Source organism: Orcinus orca, chromosome 4 (genome assembly GCF_937001465.1).
Source record: "Orcinus orca chromosome 4, mOrcOrc1.1, whole genome shotgun sequence".
NCBI lineage: Eukaryota > Metazoa > Chordata > Mammalia > Artiodactyla > Delphinidae > Orcinus > Orcinus orca.
This window is the reverse complement of record NC_064562.1, coordinates 110,474,154-110,487,623: the sequence shown is the minus strand read 5'-3', so window position 1 is coordinate 110,487,623 and position 13,470 is coordinate 110,474,154.

Genomic DNA, 13,470 nt, shown 5'->3' with positions numbered 1-13,470 from the left:
AATTCCTTGCCCTCATGGAGCTTATATTCTAATAAGAGAAGAGAAAAACATTGAACAAGATAAACAAGTACAGTAGAGTTTATTGAATAGTAGTAAGAATTAAAGAGAAATAATAAAGCTGGGAAGAGGAATATGAAATATCGTTGTCGATGGTTTTTATTTATCTTTTCTTTGAAGCAGAGCATCAAGGTAAGAGATTTGGGCAGAGGAGGGGAGCCTGTGAAGGATAAGGGAGATGGAAAAGGCAGAAGCACCTTCAGACACCAATGAAAGTCTGACGTCCATTAAAAAAAAAAAAAAGAGAGAGAGAGAATAGAGGAATAGAGAGGGAGGAGGAAATGGGTAAAAAGAGCTTCTGACTGCGGCTTTTAGAAAGTCTCAACCGAGCTGACAGGGAGCTGACACCATTGCGCTTTAGAAGACGCCCGAATCTGGCAGAAAAAGCCTTTATTTTCTGTCTCACTCATTGGCTGGGAGCATCCGTGACGTGGCCTCTGCGGGGTGGATGGTATTCCGGCCAGAGGTGGGGCAGCTGCAGGCATCAAGTTCTAAGGGCTGAGGAAGAGCTGAGTAGCGACCCTCCATGGCCGCCACAGGGGGGGAAGTGTTAACATTTTTAATAGGTTGGTTTTGAAGTTTAGTGCATATACCTTGTATATTTCTTACTTACTCATAGCAGTTCTTTAATTTGGGTTGATATCATTAATACGCTGTTTTTTCCATGTCATTTGAAATTAATTGTTGCTATTATACAAGAAACCTAAAATTTGGATATTTTATAATATGCCACCTTGCTGAAATCCTATTAATTTAGTTCTTAGGCTGAGATTCTTACGTTGTTAAGACTGTCATCACAAACAGTTTTTTCTCTTCTGAAAATTCTGCTTCATTTCTTTTCCTTATCTTATTGCCAAATCAAAGTTGAAATATAATGACAGTGGAAATATTCATGTTCATGAAAATCCCTTTAAGTCTTATCATTAAGGATTATGCTGGATGTTCCATTCCAATAAAATGTGAAAAAAAATATTCTTAGATCAATGTCCTAAGAAAATCTAAATTGCCAACCTCCTAGGAGGTTGATCTAGGAACATTGTTGTCACATCTTGCTATAGAATCGCAGAAAATATACTCATACATTCGCTGCCTCCTTGCTATCTGTGATCATGTCTTTGATCATTCTTAGTATTTGTGGTTGTGTTTTACTTATTCTTTTTCTTCATCAGGCTTCAAGAAGTTTCCTTCTTCTATGGGTCTTTTCAAAGAACCAGTTCTTGAAGTATCTATCATTTCTCCATTTTTTTCTTTTCTAATTTATTAATTTCTGCTTTCAGGATTCCTTGATTCATTCTTTGCTTAATTTAATTTAATTTCACAGGCTTTTAAAAGAGAAAAAGTGATATCTGTCTGTGCATTTTATAGCTAACACCAATCTAGCTGCATCTCTAATCATAATATTAATAATCACAGGCAGCATGGGGTCATGACCAAAGACGGAGACTCTGATCTGTTGCCAATTGCCTGGTTCATATCCCAGCTCTACCTTTGCCAACTGTGTGCCATGGACAAGCAGTTTCCACATCTGTAAAAGGAGGATTATTATTATAATAAAACTTACCTCATAGGGTTATTGTGAAGATTACGTGAGTTAATATTTGTAAAGATTTTGAAACAGGGCTTGGCTCACAGTAACGGCTATGTAATACATGAATAAATTACATTCATGGAGTACTTTATCCTTTGCAAAACACGTTCACATTAATTTTCTCCCTTAGTTATCATGACAACCCCATGAGGCAAACAATTCTCATCCCTACTTTATACCTGATAAAACTGGAACTTCAACAAGTCAACTTGCATGAGAACAGTGAATGGAAGACCAGGTCTTACGATCCCGTGATAAGTGTTTGGCTTAAAGCTCAAATTGCCTCTTTTGTCTGAGGGGCTTAGGTGGACAGAGAGAGAGGAGTTCATGTTTGGTCCAGGTTTAGGCACCGGCAACTCTTGCAGATTTTGAGGCTTTTGACTGGATGGCAAACTTCCCAAGGCTGAGACCAGCAGCTCAATCAACTATCAAGAACTTTGGGACTCTTAGGCCCCTGGACACGTGCAGCCCACGGCAGCAGGAAAAGGCCACATGAGACCTGATCTAGGTGCAAGAGGTATGAGTTCTGGTCCTGGTCCTGTCCCGTCTTACTCCATGTGCATGAACAGCGTACTTTGCTCTGCTGTCTCTCAATTTTCTCAAATCCTAAGTCAAATCCTGCCTGCTTGTGTCAAAAGGCCACTATAGAATTCAAAATAAGTTGATGGCAGTGAAACATATTGGAAGCTTATAAAATATTCCACATATGCAAGACATTGTGCATGTTAAAGGTATCTGCCCTACTGCTTTCTTTGCTTACACAACTGAGAAGAGAAAACCAGATGTGGAAGCAGCTCCCAGACATCATGCCTGCCCCCAAATTCTTTGCTCAGGAAACTTCCCTCACATCAAGAGCATCATTACCTTTGCACTGGAGGAAAAAAAAAATCTGTACAGTCTCTGAACTGAAATCTAATTTCCAATTGGCTTCTCTTAGATTGTCAACCATAGGAAATGGAACACAACAGAATTTTCCACAGGCACTGTTTTCCATGGCACACCCAAAACCAGCAGGAAAGAGCCTGAACCAAAAATTTCCTTTGGCATGTAGCTCTTCATTACATTGTAAGAGTATGGGCCACCTGGGGAAAATAATCAAATATAGGAGGGAAGGAGACACATCCAATTCTGGATCACATTACCTGAACTGTTTCTATAAGTATATATTTCTCCAGATTCTAGGAATCATCCACTGAAATCTTTTGACAGTTTAATTGATTGTATTTAGGTTTCTTTTTTTGCAACAAGAACTGACTCTGTTGCTACCTGCCTAGTCTTTTCTTGATGAATAGCTACCTTTGATTTTCCCAAGCTTGCAGAATTGGAATTAGAAGGAAATATGCAAATCACAGCTGCAAGATGGGCAGGTGAAGGAGGGAGGTGCTCAAGCAGGAGATGTGGGCAGCTGGATTGTAGAGTCCTTCCTACAAATAAGAAAAAGAGAAATAGAGAGAGAGAGCACGTTGTTTTCTGAGAGCTGACAAGCTTTATCCTTCATGAGTTTCATTCCTCCCTTGCTCTGTGTATGTGGGAAGGAGGCAAGAAGGGAGGGTATTAGGAGAGAGAGTGACAAAGAAATCAATGTCCATGTCCAATGCATAGCAGGAGAGGACCCTGGCTGGACTCACCATTTGTAGAGAGGGAAGCAATGGTCTGTGGACACCTCTGGATGCTAGTGACACCTCACTCAAGCCAGAAAGGACCCCCAGAGCAAAAGAACTGCACCTCCGAAGCCCTTGGGAACTTAGCCTGCTCTTAAACAAATTTAGGTTATGTCCCTAATGAAGAATGTATCAGGTTCAGCTACTCTGTCCTCTTCAGACCACACTGGGTCAATGTATAGTTGAGAGCCAGCAAGAAGTGGATGGAAACTAGTGCTTATTGGGTGTTACTACATATCAGACACTTGTTAGTGGAGATACACATACACGTGCGTGTGCGCACACACAAACGTAAAATCTCATTCAATCCATTAGAAGATTCCATGCGGGCAAAAGTTTTTGCCTGTTTTGTTCACTGTTCTATCCCCAATGCCTTACACGTGGTAAGTTCACAAGAAATATTTGTGAAACAAGTGGATGAATCTTTACAACTCAAAAGGAGTGGAATAATTGTTGATCTTGTTTTAGGATGGGGAAGTTAAGTTTCAGAGGATATTAAGTAGACAAGCTGGGATTCAAACCCAGGTATGTCTTGACTCCACAGATGACATCTTTCAGGATACACTGCTGTCCTCTGACAGCAAACCAGAGTGTATACAGAGGAAGGTGAGGTCAGGGAACTTGAAATAACGTTCTATAAAGAATCATTGAGCAAGTGAAGCATTTATTTGAGAAAAGGAACACCCCAAGCTAACAAGCTATGGAGAGCCCCCTCCCCTTCCTGGGCTTCTGTCCTTCCCCAGTGAGATGAGGGATTGTGCTCGACGAGAATGCAAACAAGTGGCACATGGGCCACCACGCTCCACTTCAGCTCCTATGACAGACGTTATTCATTGATCATAGCATTCTTTCCCACTGAACTTGGATAACATTTCTTAAGTATTCTTGACAGCAGTCCATGCAACCCCACCCATTAATTAAAGTTGGCATGCATGGGAAAGGCTCTTTGACTTCTCTAGACTAAGGAATCTCTAACGTTCCTCAAATTTATTTCTGTCCATAAATCCATCACTGTTTCTACCTTGTTGTGTATATTGTCTAGCACACTAAGACATCATGAACAAAGAAAGCTTCCAATCTTCCTTGAAACCAGGAAGCCTCCAGACTCTGAGTTTATCCTTATACTGTCCTCTATTGAGACTACCTTTCAGATGGAAAATAATGTTTTAACTACAAATTATCTAAATATTGTTGATAAAAAGATCCCCTTTTCTAAGACTAAGACAATACCTATTACCAAGACTGTATCCCACAAGCAAACTAAAGTAAAAAATTGGGACGGATTTTAAATTTAAAGTATTGGCCTCATGGATTGGCTTGTAGTCAACATTTTCTTGAGTTACACATACATTAAAGATTGCCGTGAAATAAGATGACACATTGCAAATAATAGTATCTGAGTAGTATCACATCTGGATTTTAGCCAAGCTCAAGGAATATAAAATAAATTTGTTTTGGTAGCCTCATGGCTGGCTTTTAATGGTTTAGGAAGAGTAAGAGAGAGGATTTCATATTGATTTTTTTTCAAATGTACGTTTTAACAACATAAATAACCTTTAGTAGCTCATGAGGTATTCTACCAATGCCATAAAAGTATAAAACATAAATTTCTTGTTTAGAAATCCTAATTTTTGTTGTTCTACCAGGGTCATTGGTTGCAAAGAAAGAAATCAACTCTGGTTGATGTAAATAGGAAGGGAATTTATAGGAGGGTTTTGGGATATTCAAGGAATGGATCTAAGGTTAGAAAAATAGGTGCAGGAAGTGCTTCAGGGGACTAAGAGGCAGGATCCTGTCCCATCACTACAGGCCACGTGCCCCTCCCACCCCCTTAACACTGCTGGACTCAGCTGCCCTGGGCATTCACTTTTGCACCAATAAACTCTTGAGTCTAGCATAACTGCCATGAATAATGTCTGACTGTTCCTGTGTCTTTTATTATTTCCTCCTAAATAAAAGTCCAGGCAGAATTTTCTGGTTAGTTACACTTACATTTTGGTCAAGTCTTTACCGAATAGCCTGTGGAGACAGAAAATACCTGCTCTTCCTTTTGGGCTTCTGCTCAAACAGGAAAGTGTTCAGAAGCTGGGCAAGCTAAATGACTAAAGCCCATGACATCTGTGAAAATAAAGTGCCCACAATGAATACAAAGTGAATGTCATGTCAGTGAAACACCCCAATAACCAATAACTATAATTGATTGAGCAGCTGCTTTCTTCCAGGCCATGCACTGGGTACCATATATAATCCCCTTTATCTCGTTTAATCCCTTATAACACCCCTAATGAGACAGACATCAGCATCCTCATGTAAGGGGCATGGAAAGACTAATTTGCCCAGGGCCACACAGCTTGTCAACACCAGAGCCAGAATTCAAAGGAAGTCCTTTCTGAAGCCGACGTTATGCCCCTAACCACTACGCAAAGCTGCGTCTCCATGAACATTGCAATGTGGCCTGGATCAGGGCTTGCCCTTAACAAGTATGTGATGAATGTTTGTTTTGATGCTTCCTTTCAGCAGACATTCATTGAGTAAGTTCTTACTACATATAAACCATTATCATAGGCATCATGGGGCACATTTAATGTAGCAAAGCCCACGTCCACCTCTAACTACAATATGAAGAATAATGAAATACTTGCAAGAGACAAATACAAGATAAGTCACACCTTGAAAATTCCTTGAGGGCAAGGACTGTGTCTTTCTTGCTCAACTTAACTCCTCAGTGCCTCACAGTGCTTGGCCCTGAGCTCTCAGTAAATATTTAATAAATGGATAAGAATAACTAATATTCATTAAGCACTTACAGGGAGCCAAGCACTCAGTTAAGCCCACGAGAGAAAAGTACTATCATTATCTCCATTGTGAATGGAGCTCTGGCTTAGAGAGGTACTTTGTCAAGGACCCCATGCAGGTGAGGAAGCACAGTTAGGATACAAACCCAACCTGCGCCTGGAAAGCTTATCAACACTCAGTAAGAAGCACGACTCTGGTAGGAACCCTTTTCTCGGCACCGCACTCCCCAAGCCAACGTGCTGGCAGAGCTGCAGTTCCCCAGTATCTCCATCATGGGGCGCTGTGAGACTGTATGCACAGGTCCGCCTCCATCCCTGCCCTGCAGTTCTGGGAGGCCAGAACTACTGTCTGGAAAGCAGGCAGCATGAATCTAAAGAAAATAAAGGTTATAAATCAATTATACTTCAATTAAATTTTTAAAAAAATTTTTTAAATAAAGAAAATAAAAAATGAATGAATCTTAATGTGATATACTCTCTCAACTTCCAAGCTTTTCCTTCCCAACCCTTATCACAGTTGAAATTACATATCCTTTGATGTAATCATTCATGTGGGATCTATTGCCCTATAAAAATATAAGCTCTGTTGGGGCAGGGACCGTATCTCTCGTTCACCTTGGCACCTATCACGGTGTCTGACACATTCCAAGGGTTTAATAAATATATGTTGAATGAATATAACAGCCAGGCTTTAAAGCTGCCTAAAAACTGCACACACTATTTTTTCCATCATATCTATTTCCTTCATCAAGGAAGTAATATGGCTCATAGGAACAGAGAAGAAATCTAGGCTTTATTCCAGACATCTTTTCACAGCTTCGGCGGCTGGAAAGAGGAAAATACCCCAAGTCACATGATTTTGTATTTAGAATATTAATTTTCCCTAGGTCATGCAGAAACAGCGATACTTTACTTAATGAAATGCTCTTGTACTAATTTCTATTTGTATGCAAAAGGCTCTTGTCCTAATTTCTATTTGTATGCAAAAGACGTCATTGGTTTAACACATGGAGACAATCTCCTCCACTCGCACACACCCATAGCTGCATAGCAGAAGAAGAGGAAAGGCTTCTGATTTATTACACATAAACAAATGAATAAGATAACATTTTATTAGTTAGAAACCATTATAAAAACAGCCAGAAAATGAGACAGTGCAAGTGGAATACGCCCTTATCAATAAATCCTCGGAAGTTTAGGACCCTGATGCATGTTGTAATAATGAAAAAGATAATTAAAAGGATCGAATTGCAGAACTGTATCATTTCATCAAGAAGCAGCCTCCCAACAATAGGAAACATCAGGGCAGTGATGGTCTGTGCATCTCTAACCTTGGTGGAAAAGAAAGGCGTTTGAGATTCAAGTTGTTGCAGCATATGTGAGAAGAATCCATTTTTAGGCTGTGTCATATTGAAATCATGCAAATCCAAGCAAGAAATAGCTCCCCTTTAAAATCGGTATCTTTGTAAGTCTTGTTTCTGGTGGTGACCAGTAAATAGCATGATTAAGTTAGCCATGTCCAGCCTATCAATTATAGTTGATATTATAACTAACAGTCGTAGGTGAGAAAGACAGTTTTGTTACTTTTTTTACAAGAGATTCTTGGTTTCTCTTCCCTTGACTGAGAATCTTCATTTCATCCTAGAAAATCTTTAAGACACATTGCAAATACTTTTTATATAAAAGCATCACAGGGAAACACAGAGACTTCAGAGGTTTTTCATTTCCCAGAGAGCCGTAGTCAGTTTTTAGAAAGTAAATTGTGTCCCTACTCTTCCCCTCCCTCCAGGTCAGTGCTTCCCCTCCCCCATCCTGATCAGTTTAATATGAGTCACTGCCTGGGCTTTGTTCTATGGAATAACATATTCTCTTGGGAGTCAGTTCATGCAAAACACTCCCTGCTGAGAGAGTGGAAATTTACCCATAAGACATTCTTTCAGCAGCAAGACCCTGGAGGAAACCTGATTGGAATGTTTAAAGTCTTGACTTGCCTGTTCTCCTTAACTCTCACCACATTTCTCAGATTAAAAAAAAAAACTAAACCACATATTTAAGGTTTATAACACCTGGTGACCACAGACTCAATGAGATATGGTCTAATTTAGAAAGAAAACTGAAAATGAGAAGATTATTTCCAATACTTCTTCTGCTACTCTATATTCTGTTTTCTCTCCTTCCTATTTTGGTTTATAGTCACTCTGTAGTCGTTCAATAGATCAATGCAAAACTTTGTTCTTTAAACAACTGTCAGATATTCAATAAGTTATGTGCAGCCAAATAGCTATTACTTCACAACATTTTTCTAAACTCAGATGTATTTTCTGTAGTGCAAGTGACATCGATTTACCACCAAAATAATACATGCATTCATAAATGACATAAATCATGAGAAAGCTTGGCTGTGATTTCTTTGTAAAAAGTCTTGAAGCAAGCTCATCTTTGTAATATACACACATACACATAATAAAATAGAATTAATATTGTAATACAATGTAGTATCTATACACATATATGTATACATGTGTATGCATATGTATATATAATAGTCTTTTTTTTTGAAAGAGTAAAGCTAATGATCATGGAAGACTTGGAAAGTAGCCTCGCCCAAGAACTTTGCTTCCCCTCCTCATTACCAGATGATGGTATGGAAAGTTGGAAGGAATATATATAACATTTCACCCAAGGCAGCTCCCACCTTAGAGAGGGTCTAGACAGAGCTGAAAAGAACTGGCTGACTTGAAAATCACCTGTTTGATGGCCAAAGAGCAGTGGCCCGATGGTCCCTGGGCTAGACATTTTGTCATCTTTTCTCTTTATTGAGAGCATTGTTATCTAGATTTTGAAAAGTGCACTTATAATACCCTTTACTAAATAGTATGTAGAGTTGCATAATGCATGCCTGTATAAAACCCTGTGAAAATTTTCAAAGTTTGCAAACTGGAAGAATAAGTGAGTGGCTCATTTAATTTATTTTAATCAGTTATATCAGGAAAACGCAATTCTATTGAAGGGAAACCTTTGCAGAAGCAGAGAGCAATTATGTTTTGCGCGCAGAGTACTCTTTTTAAAAAAGACCATGTGTGCTGCATAAAAAAAAGCTTAGTAATGTCAATCATCTTGATTTCAAATTCCTTCAGTGCACTCCTTAAACAGTGCAAAAATTATAGAAAGCAAAAGCTATTTCTCTCAAGATTCTGTGCAGCTGTTTTCTGCAATTCTTGAACACTCGATAAAAATGTGTTTCTGAAGGTACTTGTTTGTGAAAGTAAAAATGACTGCAGTAATGCCGTTAACCTGGTTTAAAATAGATATTCTCACATTATATCTTAAAGAGAGTAACTCACCAGAGGCCCCTTGAGCAAGTAAAACTTTGACTAAATTTAAGTAATGGGATTCCCCCCAATAATTGACATCATAGTATACAAAAGAGTAGCTTCAAAGTTGAGAAGTAGATGGCAACAGTGGAAATGGCAGCCTATTTAAAGGGAATTTGTTAAATTGCTGAAGGTGTACGCGAGAGGCAGGGAAGAAAATTTTGCAGCAAGTACCACATTTCCAAAGACACATCGAAATGCTGTCCCTGGAGAGAACAGAGATCTCTGTTTTCACAGATTTGGGCAGCTTTAAAAGGAAGTAAATGCATTTCAAGAGTAAAAACAATCATGTTTCCTTTCAGCCTAATGTAAGTAAATCAAATGTGAGCTCAATATAGAGTTGAAATCTCTTAAGATACAGTGACTTATAACATGTCCAGATATGATTAATAAAGACCTTTGACTAAAAATGGGAATATAGATGGCTTGTGACAGGTAAATCCCTCTAGTTTCAGTGTGCAAGTTTCCACTGTTTCATATATTCTTAGATTTGGGTAATTTTCTGGTTTGTAACATGGGAACTTGTGTAGATTTCAGTATTATTAGAAATTCCACCAGCAGGATGAAACTTTGAACAAATATTTCGAGTCTCCTGGAAGAAATGAATAACCTCATAGTACAGTGTCAGTTTCATAATACAGGCAGCCCCTAGCTTCGAAATGGACTGCACTCCAGTTCATTGACAAGCTGATGAGTTTGCATTCAGAACATTTTCCAACTGGAACAGTTTCATCATTGTGGCTGGTTTCCTAAGTTAGCAAATAGTCAGATTTAACTCACAATGAACCAAAAGAAGGTGTTAGTACTAAAGTAGCATTATTTTAAATATACCATTTGACCACTTATATGATACTTTTTATCCATTTATATATATATATTTATATATACCATTTATATATACCATTTATATATACCACTTATATGATACATATGATACTATAATTGGGGAGAAATATATTTTAATTCTTAAATTAGACTAATGAAAGTAGATATCTCCACCCTACTCCCCTAAAGGGTTGACAAATTACTGAGATTAGGAAGGTACAACAATCCACCTGGGTCCTAAGAATATGTTAACTCCTGGCAATGCTGCCATTGCAGAAGAACAGGCATTTTAAAAATGTTATTCATTACCTATTTATTTTGTGTCAGAGAATAAAATGATTGAATATTGGACCACTCATTAGCTGTGTGACCTTGGGCAATTTACTTATTCTCTCTGTGCCTCAGAAGGCAGTTGGGAAAATAAATGAGGTAACTTTTCTAAAGCAAATGTTTGTTCTTTGCCTCGTCCAGTTTCCACACCTCTTCTTCAAGCTCTATCCTTGGTTTTCATTGGAGAATTCTCTTGCCCAGCTCTCATCCAGATGGTGTGTGTGGGGCTCAATCCCCATCCCTGGAGCACATGACCTAACCGTGCCATTCAGAGTTGGCTGCAGGGATGACTTCAGGGTAACTGTTTCAAGGGTGAGTCACCTACCCAAGCAGGTCCAGTAAGATCTCAGAATAATTTTCCCTGGGAATGCTGAGCCAGAAATACTTACTTTTCTCTGTTGAGCTTGACTCTTGGAGATACTCAGTTATCTTCATATATCCTAGTGGTTCTCGTTGGCGGGAAGGGAGGGGATATAGCTCACCCTGCATCACCCACAGGACACTTGGCAATGTCTGGAAATGTTTTTGGTTGTCACAACTCTGGGGGGAAGGGAGCTGCTATCCTCATCTAGTAAGTAGAGACCAGGGATGCTGCTAAACATCTTACAACGCACAGAACCGCCCCTCACAACAAAGAATTTTTTGTCCCAAAATGTCAGTAGTGCTGAGATTGCACAACCCTGCTCTAACTACCTGGTTATATCTAAAAACTTCAAAAGAAGCAGAACCGAGAAACAGAGAAAAATTGACTCCTGGTGGTACTGTTTGACCCTGGATCTAATCACAGCTTTCTTGACCTTCTGTCACAATTAAGATCTTTTTATTTTACCTGATAAGATTGTTAAGCATGGAACATAGTGCCTGACATACAGTAGGCACTCAGTACGTGGTTGCTATTTTCATAAAGGTTATCACTCACATGAGAACCAGAACAGGGAATCCAGAATAACAACTTGTTTGTAATCAAATGCTCATGGATCAGATGCCATCTACATAAGAATTACATAACAGTTAGCTCCTTATAGCACACACCTATGCCCTCCGCTGTGCTCTCAATTCATTCCACATTTCTGATTTGTCCTTGAAGAAAAAGGTTGATCCAAAAGATAACGCCATTTTTGTCCAGAATCTGCAGTTTTCTCTGGTTCACTTCTCATATTATTATGAAGTTCAGCATCTGACAGGATACTGAATAATTAAAAGGGAAGAAAAAGTTGCAAGTTTTGTACAGAATCACTATCTTTCTTTTAAAAAATGACTACCAGTCTGTCCATATGAGCCAAGATAGCAATTTAAAATTGTTTCTTAAAATGAGGTTGAGGGTTAAAGATGTATCTCATTTATACTCCATATTTTTCTTTTCCTTTCTTGTTCTTTTGGATAATTTCATGGAAGTGGACTAGGTGGTATTGATTACATCCTAAACTAATTGACAACAAAATTTGAAGATCTTTTTGTTTTTGATGTTGCCCCTTCCCCAAAGGTAGATTTAAAAAAATACGTATATGTATCTATATCTATATCTATATCTATATCTATCTATCTATCTATCTCTCTAATCTATACCATTTGACCAACTCAAAATAATGATCACATTTCTTGATTTCACAATTCTATAGCTTTAAGGGCATAAGTTTCACAGTATTTTCACTCTCTTAACAGTTTGTGCATTTTCTTTCCTCTGTAAGTTATGAATATATTATACTAAGGGATATTATATAAATGAGACCATTATTCAAAATGAGAATCTTCCCTATTAACAGCATCACTATTTGTAGCATATAAGACTAAATAAATATCTCCCATGAGTGACTAAATGCAAAATAAAAAGTAACCACTCAACTTTAATAGTTTAAAAAACGCTATTAAACATAATGGCTTCTTGACATTCAAGTAGCACTATGTTTTAAGTGATCTTCATTTTTTAAGAACTACTTTATTTTCATTTAAAATATTGATGGCAAATCAAGTTCTCCAGAGTGGGGAACCAGAGGAGCAAGCTTTCCTAAGAAAATTAATTTCCATGGACTCTGGAGTTCCAAGGTGCTATTTTTTTTATTTTGTTTTTGTTTGGTTTTGTTTCTGTGTTTTCCTGAGGCTATGTAATAACACCATATAAATGAACAACCTGAAAAAACTGACGGAGCAATCTTATTTCTGGAGATTTTCTTCAATTCCTGCTCGTGTGTACTTTTGACCACATCCTGCCTTCCACCCTTTAACCTTAAGGGGGAGCTCTCATCTCTGTCGAGGACACCAGAAGAACAAAATGGCCCAGTGACACCACCATAGAATGAAATTCACTTGAAAGAGACGAGACAGGCAGAGGAGGGAGGAGGGGAAGTGGAGCCTTTCAAAGGAAGTAGTGATCTCTTTCCTTTCTTAACCCTCTGCAGAAGATTAGCACTAGAATTAAGCTCTGAGTGAAAAGAAAGCAACAAGAAGGTGCCAGGTATGCCCAGACCTGATTTTAGCCTAGAATTATTTTAAGGACACCTTCAAGGTCTGGCTCTTATCCCACCCCAGTTGATTAGGCTAAAAGGAGAAAACCCTGGCTAGGAATAGTGAGTGTGGAGCTGATATTCCCTGTGCTGTATTGCAAGAACATGGTGGTATGTGACCAGGCAAGGATTGGGGGTGGCAGAGCGGGGAGTGGGGAGACAGGGCATAGCTTCCAATTGAGTAATATGTTTAGTTGATTATAGAATGATGTCAGAGCAAAGATCCTAACCTCTGCCTGCTAGACCCTATGCTCTCTGAGGGCAGAACCTGTTGTCTCAGTCCTGTGTTCCCAGTCTCTACCATAGTGCCTGGCACACAGCAGAAATACATCCCTCCAA